General features: G+C 31.6%; 1 protein-coding gene across 2 annotated transcripts in view; it reads right to left on the bottom strand.

Moving 5' to 3' along the window:
• The window catches only part of CALCRL (calcitonin receptor like receptor), a 100,023-nt gene extending 93,102 nt beyond the window's left edge, over positions 1-6,921 (bottom strand). Inside the window, exon 1 of one of the 2 annotated variants that reach the window (XM_019626137.1) lies at positions 6,662-6,921. The gene's annotated coding sequence lies outside the window, so the exon portion shown is untranslated. The remainder of the gene's footprint in view (positions 1-6,661) is intronic. The other variant, XM_019626136.1, reaches the window with a different exon arrangement.
• Positions 6,922-7,154: the final 233 nt, after the last annotated feature.

The raw sequence follows: 7,154 nt of genomic DNA, 5'->3' as shown, positions 1-7,154 counted from the left end.
CACAAAATCCACATAAATAACATAAATAAGCTTGTTTTTATTCTCTTTTGTCAGCAGAGATGAGTTTAAATTTGGTGTATCATTATCCTCATTCGACTGTGCAACGTCCGTAATAAGTAGTCAGGACTCACGGTCACAGTGGACATAAATTAAAATCAGAGCTTTGTCAATGATAATTATTTGACGTTGGGCACTCCATGTACTTCATTGAGCTTCATGTGTAAAAGAATGGGGAAAAAAAAACAATTTCTGTTTAATATACCTTTTTAAATTGTTACTATGAAATGCTCAAGTTCTATAGAAATGGTGATTAACAATATCAGTTTTATTAGGTTCCGGTGTATATTACATGATGGCGAAAGTGTGATCACTCTAAAAACTTTAGTTACAAACCACACTTATACACTCTCCTTGTCTTATGAAGAGGTTGTATTCTAATTGTCCGTGTGTGTGTGTTGATTGTGGAATGGGCTTTTGCATAGAAACAAATTACGTTCTCAGTCCTGTTCATGAAAGACTTATTATGAGCACCAAAAGTTGTTGAGCACCTACTAAGTGTCATCCTAAATCTTTCTGATGTGTTGTTTCACGGATTCCTCACAAAACCTGATAAAGCACTCTCATCGTCACTACCATTTTATAGATGAGAAAAGGGACCTAATAAGTGGTGAATTGAGGGTTCATATGTGGATGACCCATGTTCAAAGTCCATTAAGCTGCTCTTTTGTAATATAGCTGGTATTTTAACTGTTTTCTTTTCTTCCCCCCCCCCCCAATTGTTAAGAAAGAACTGGGAAACAAAAACATAAACAAAAAATTCTTGCTGAGCACATAAACTCATGGACTAACCTGGGAACCTAAGATTATTTACTTTAGCATTGTTTCAATACAATGGCACATTCTATACTTTAACCTAGGGCTCTGGGAACAGCACCCATTCACACTGGGGATGACTAGATAGATACCAGCCACCGATAGGAAAGGGAAGCACAGTGGTTAGGCGCATGAGCTCTGGAGCCAGATGGCCACTTGGTAGCCATGTGACCTTGGGCACATTACTTAAGATCTCTGTGCCTCGGTTTTGGAGTTTCTTATCTGCAAACAAAGACGATAATATCCCCTAGTGCTGTTGGGAAACTTAAATGAGTATATACATGAGTAATTAATAATGTACATGACATATTATGGCATGACATGAGGGTTCTCAAAGACATTAGTTAAGTAATCTCAGCAGCAGTCAGTAAGCCACCTTTTTAAAAGGGGTTCTCTTGTGTGAGTACAGTGTAGAAAGGTTCACCCACTTCTGATTTCAGGAGAGTGCTACAGCAGGGAAGGCAGACCCTCCTGTTTGAGGCAAGAAAAAGAAAAAAAAAAGTTATTTGTTCCTCAGATATATTAAGATATATGCATCCATTAATGCATCTTTCATCTAATAATGTCAAGGGCCAGGGGTAAAGCTGAAGATAAATATATATATATATTTACCCAAATAAATCTGACAAGTTTCTAGATATTCTAGTTTGTTAATGGAGAGTGTAAGGAAATTGTGTCTAACATTTAAAATGTAGCAATGTCCTTACTACATGAATGCTGTCTAAAGTGTTATCCATTCCAGGCAATTGCTTCAAACAATTATACCTAAATTTCTATAACACAAATGCATAAGTAATATTTTTTGCCTCAGCTAATAAAGCATATTGGCATATCTTTAACGAAGATTTAAAACCCCAAATTTTCTTTGAAAGTAAATTTTTAAAGAAGACATATGTCCATTGATTAAAAAATAATTAAACCTGATATCCTGATACTAGGTTTCCATTATCTAAGTAAAAGCACACCTCTTATTTTTCATGTTGGAAAATAGCTACACAATAAAACTAACCACAACAAAAAAATCACAGTGCTGTATTGATGACGTTCTTTTCCAATAGTTTTAATCATCCTTATTTTCTGTTATAATGTTATTTATTTTTCCCTAGTACTCACCAAAGTCCCAATTTTCCCTTCAGATTATCCTTAGAAGGGAGGCAAAATTAAGGTTTATGCACAAAATATCTGCAGAACGATTGATCTCGGGTTAATTAATGGACAAGTGTTCAAATTAATACTCAGGTAAAATTTATAAAACCAGTACTTGGATATAAGACAAATTTATCTTCGTTTTGATTGATAAAACTAAACCTGTGTGCTCATGAATATGTTAATGATTTTCTATGTCACTAAATTGTAAGGAGAGGGGCACTCTTATAGGCCATCTAATTGCTGTTTAACTATACCACTGCTATTTAATACAACAAATGATATGCTCAGAAATCATCATGGATTCATGAGAAACACCACTGAGCTCAGGTTAACCTACACCTAATAGATAAATAACTACAGATTTATACAAAAGCTTATGCTATATTAACATTTTTAAATTAAAAAATATGTTCCATGTTAAGGGGAATGAAATTTCTCTGACAATTTGACTCTATTCAACAATCTCAATTAATACTGAGCTATAGCCTCAGTATCATAGGGATTATTTATTTGTTTGTTTGTTTATTTAGATTTATGTTAGGTTGAGTTGACATTTTTGTCCTTTTAATTATAGAAAGATAAAAAACTTACACATTTATTTAAAACAATGAAGGAATAAAAAGATAAACTTTGTTTTACATTTTAAAAATAAATACACTACTGTGACTACTTTGAAAACAATAATATACTGGTGAGTTAGTTTTATATAATATTGTCTCTTTCAAATAGACAAAATAATTTAAGGAAAAAAAGGAAGACAAATGCTCTAGGAAAATATTTGCAACTTGTTGTTTGATAGTAATACTAATAGCGTAGTAGAACATAGACCTTAATTCAGTTCAAAACCAGTGACTCTACTTTATTTTTTAATAATAGAAAGTAAGGCTTTTATTGTGTTTTTTAAAATTAAATTCACTTCTTCTTGTTTGATAAAACTTATTAAATTAAAAAAAGATTAATTTAATTTTGAGATTTCTCAAATATGGGAGAATGCAAGGATTATTTGATCTAACTTAATTTAATGAAATATATTATAATCCTCATCAGGCATAAAAATAATATGAATTTATAGATGACTTTTCTGTTTAAATGGAAATTGCAATAGAATGTATAAAAATATATTTCCTATTATTTAAATGAATTTTGTTGATTTAATCATCACACATCTAATTCATAGTTTGTTTTTTCCTAAATCACACTAGCTCAATATTCATATTCCAAATTTTACAGCTAAATATAGTCTACTTATTATTTCTTCAACTTTATACTTGAAACTAAGGCTACATATCTTCAAAATTATAAACTAACTTATAAGTAGTTAAACTAAAATTAAGGTGTGAAAACTATCCATATACACTTTGCGTTGCATAGCTGCTACTGACAAAAGAATTTAGGCAGCAATGTTTGTCTATGTGAGTGAATGGAAAAATGATTGAGATATCTGGTTAGTATAAGATGTGATTTTGTATTTTTGGTAAATTTTTATTTTCCACTTAATTGCATCAGCACATTTTCTGACATTAAATGAGAGGATTTTTTGACATCATTTAATGGTGCAGCATGATAGAAGTACTTCGGTAGAAAACAGAGCTCCCCAGAGAGATTATAAACATTTATAGTTCAGGCATGGACTTCAAAACCAGTCACTGACAAATGTTTTAAATAGTTGTGTACTGATTTTCCATGTTAGTGTGTTCTCTGACAGTCTGATTGAGTCAAGAATTAAGAGGTGCTACAAACTTGACTCTCCGGATGTCTTTCTTTTTAACACCATTGCAATGCTGCAGTTTATGGGTTTAAAGCTTCTCTGAATACTAAACAAAGATAAGGAATAAAGCCAAAGACTTTAAACAATATTCTTCAAATATACTTGTTTTCTGAAAAGTTGACACCATAATCATTATATCTGTAAAAACAGAATTATTTTTTCAAGCTACATTCAAAGCCATAGAGAGCATGCAATGTTTTGCTTAGTGAATCCATGTTTTGATCCTTTAAAATTATTTTGCTAATTTTTCTATGAAGTTCTAAGACAATTGTTAAAAATTAAGTTACTGTCAAATTTTAACCATGTAGATAAGAATTTAAAGCAAAATATTGTTATGTTTCCAAATGATCTAAGTTAGAAATATATAATAATGATATTAACTAAAGTTTCATGAGTTTCTGTGTTTATCAAAGAACTTTTTCATATTAACATAAAGCATATAAGATAATCTTTTTTGTCTTAATGTTATTTTGAATTTTTTAATGAAATTCAAACTTCTGTTATGCTTGAAAAATAATGGTATAATACTTACATGTAAATGTAAAGTTTCTCATAAATAGGCTAAGTGTTCACTCCATTTCAATCTCATTATATCCTAGGCATCAGCAGTGAGTAAAGGACATACACGTTGTCATTCTTTAACTTAATTTTTAAAACTACAGACCCAGTTTTAATTTATTTTTATTTTTATTTTTCTATTTTTTCAAAGTGAATGGTTTTAATAATTCTAAAATGTAACATAATTTAACTAATAAAGTAACATTTGGTATGTACTAGATCTCTCTCTCTCTCTCTCTATATATATATATTAAAATATATATATATATATAAATATATATATTAAAGGACCTTGTAGCAATAACCAAAGCATACCTCTTAAAGATATTGAATATTGTAGGTAAGACATATTTTAGCTCACATTATTCATGTCATTTCTCAAATCAGTGTTTCATTTTACATGTTTAGAACTGGACTCATACTCTGTGCATTGATTTTATGATGCTACAGGGAAATATCATCTAGAAAAATAAATTAATTCTTTATGGCAGAAAGCACGCATGGATGCTCTGACATTCTCTTATTAAAAAGAGGAAACATCACAATATAATATATGAATTTTATTTCAAACTTTCAAACATTTGAAATGTTTATTCAGACATTATTTTCTCAAATAATAAGTATTTGCCTAGTGACCCTCATTCATTGTTCATTGCCTAGTATTTTTAACAGTATTTTTTAAAAAAATAAAGACAATAATCTAATAACTGTTAATATAGTCACAAAAATTTAATTAAATTATGCAAGGAAATTATGAGGTTTTGGTTAGCAACTGAATAAAATTAGAGAACTTTGGGGTGGTCTTTATGATAAAACATGACATTAATATAATACTTCCTAAGAAAATAATTAAATTAAAAATGATGCTATTTTAATGTTTGTTACTAACCCATAGCATTGGGTTAGCCATTTAATGTGTTCTTTCCATTTCCTCCTCTAGTTATCTAATGGCAATTTACAAGGTCACATTCTAAAAACACTTTTTCCATTTCTACCCATGTGTCAGGGAACCCAATACAATTAATAATGGAAAGGAGATAAGGAATCAGCCACAATATTTTTAAAGAATCACAAAAATAAGACTTCATTGAAGTTTTCATTATTTGGAGAAATTTGTGGGGGAAAATGAGTAGAAAATTACCAAGGAGTTACTCAGAATGTGTGACTAAGTGTAGGATTTCGCCATTGAATAACATTCTGCAGAGCATAATTTCATTTAGCTAAGAAGAGATATGTAAATTATATCAACCAATATGATTGAACCCCTATCTGATGTCTATTTTTTTCTTAGCAACCACTTTGTGATATCTCTATACCAACAACTTACTAACTAGACACGAGTTTCTTAGTGTCCAGGACAGTCTGTACTATTGAAAGAAGCATTAACAGATGTTTCATCTCCACATTTCAGTAAGTTTTATCCTGAAAATTCTTTCTTTTAAAATACACATTTTAATTGTTCTGTTTAATAACCTGACATACTCATCTGGGAAACCTTTGTTCTTTTCTTTATTCACAGTTATCTCAATATCACACTGTTTCTAAAAAAAGATTACAAAGGAATACCAGACAAATCAAAGTAACACATTCTACTAGCTAAAGAGATTTGAAATTAGAGTTAATATAGAAATCTCAATATTTTCTCAACCCTAGCTGTTTTTTTCCCTTTGTAGCCCACCCCATCATCCAGTAGAGCGGAAACTGCTCAGGGATAGCAAAAGAGAAGTTTAAAGACTTCTGGCAAAAACGAACAATGAAAATTCCATTAGTTCAATAGTTAGAGATAGAGGTGAAAGACAAATAGAAGGCAAATATAATAAATCCAAAGTGATTACTTTTCTTTAAATACTCCATTGCATTCAACTACAGATTGAGTGAGATTCGGAGACCCCATAAGTAATTATTCTTTCAACCCTTTCTTAGAATACTGATTATGCGGAAAGTTTAAAGACCCTTCCTGGGGGAGGAAAATGTTTTCCAGCTGTCAAAACTCAAGCTTGGTTAATAGTAGAACTAATTTTAAAAGGCATTGTTCCCAAATTTAGATATTTGTTCAGCAGTATGTCTTTTAATCCACTTAGAATTTTATTGCCAAATTTATTTCCCAGAATTTCACTGTACATAATATTGTCTACTAGTAAAAGATTTTGTATACATTTTGGGGTAATAAACTGTAGTTTCTCTAACATGAAGTAAATGAGGATATGTTTCAACATTACTCCAATGCCACTAGATTCTGTAGTAGAAACATGGTCAAAACTGGATAAGAACACTACTCAGAATAAACATAGTTATTTCGTAAAATGCACTTACCCAGCACAGCTCCTAAGGAAATGCTTGGTGAAATATTCTTAGGATGGAATTTGATTTGCTAAGATTCCGCAGAAGAGATTTACCCCCAGGCAAGGTGGGGAAGAGTGAAAGCCTTGCAAAGTGATCCTGGAGGCAGGGTGAGGTCCAGGCAGCAGTGCTTGATGATCCTAACGCAGGAGGTGACACTCTGCTGGAGAGAGGGTTGTTCTGAGTAGATTGGAAGTGTTGTCACATTGTATGTGCTCAGCAGCAGAAGGGAAACATCAGAGCTTCCTGTTACATCACTCTGACCCCGCCTGCAGTTAGTGTAAGGTTACTTTCTTTCTCAAATAGCATACCCCAGGAAAGCAGCACTCCTTTCTGATTCTCACACAAGAGCAAGAAGCAGCCTGAACAGACAGAGATCATATGCTCTATGAATACATTGTTAGCAGCAAAAATTGGCGGGATTTCACCTTGACTGAGTTGTTAGAACTTGCCAAACAGAGCTGCC

Source organism: Hipposideros armiger, unplaced genomic scaffold (genome assembly GCF_001890085.2).
Source record: "Hipposideros armiger isolate ML-2016 unplaced genomic scaffold, ASM189008v1 scaffold_660, whole genome shotgun sequence".
Taxonomy (NCBI): domain Eukaryota; kingdom Metazoa; phylum Chordata; class Mammalia; order Chiroptera; family Hipposideridae; genus Hipposideros; species Hipposideros armiger.
Note: the sequence above shows the minus strand (reverse complement) of the source record. Positions and strands in the feature narration are given on the sequence as shown.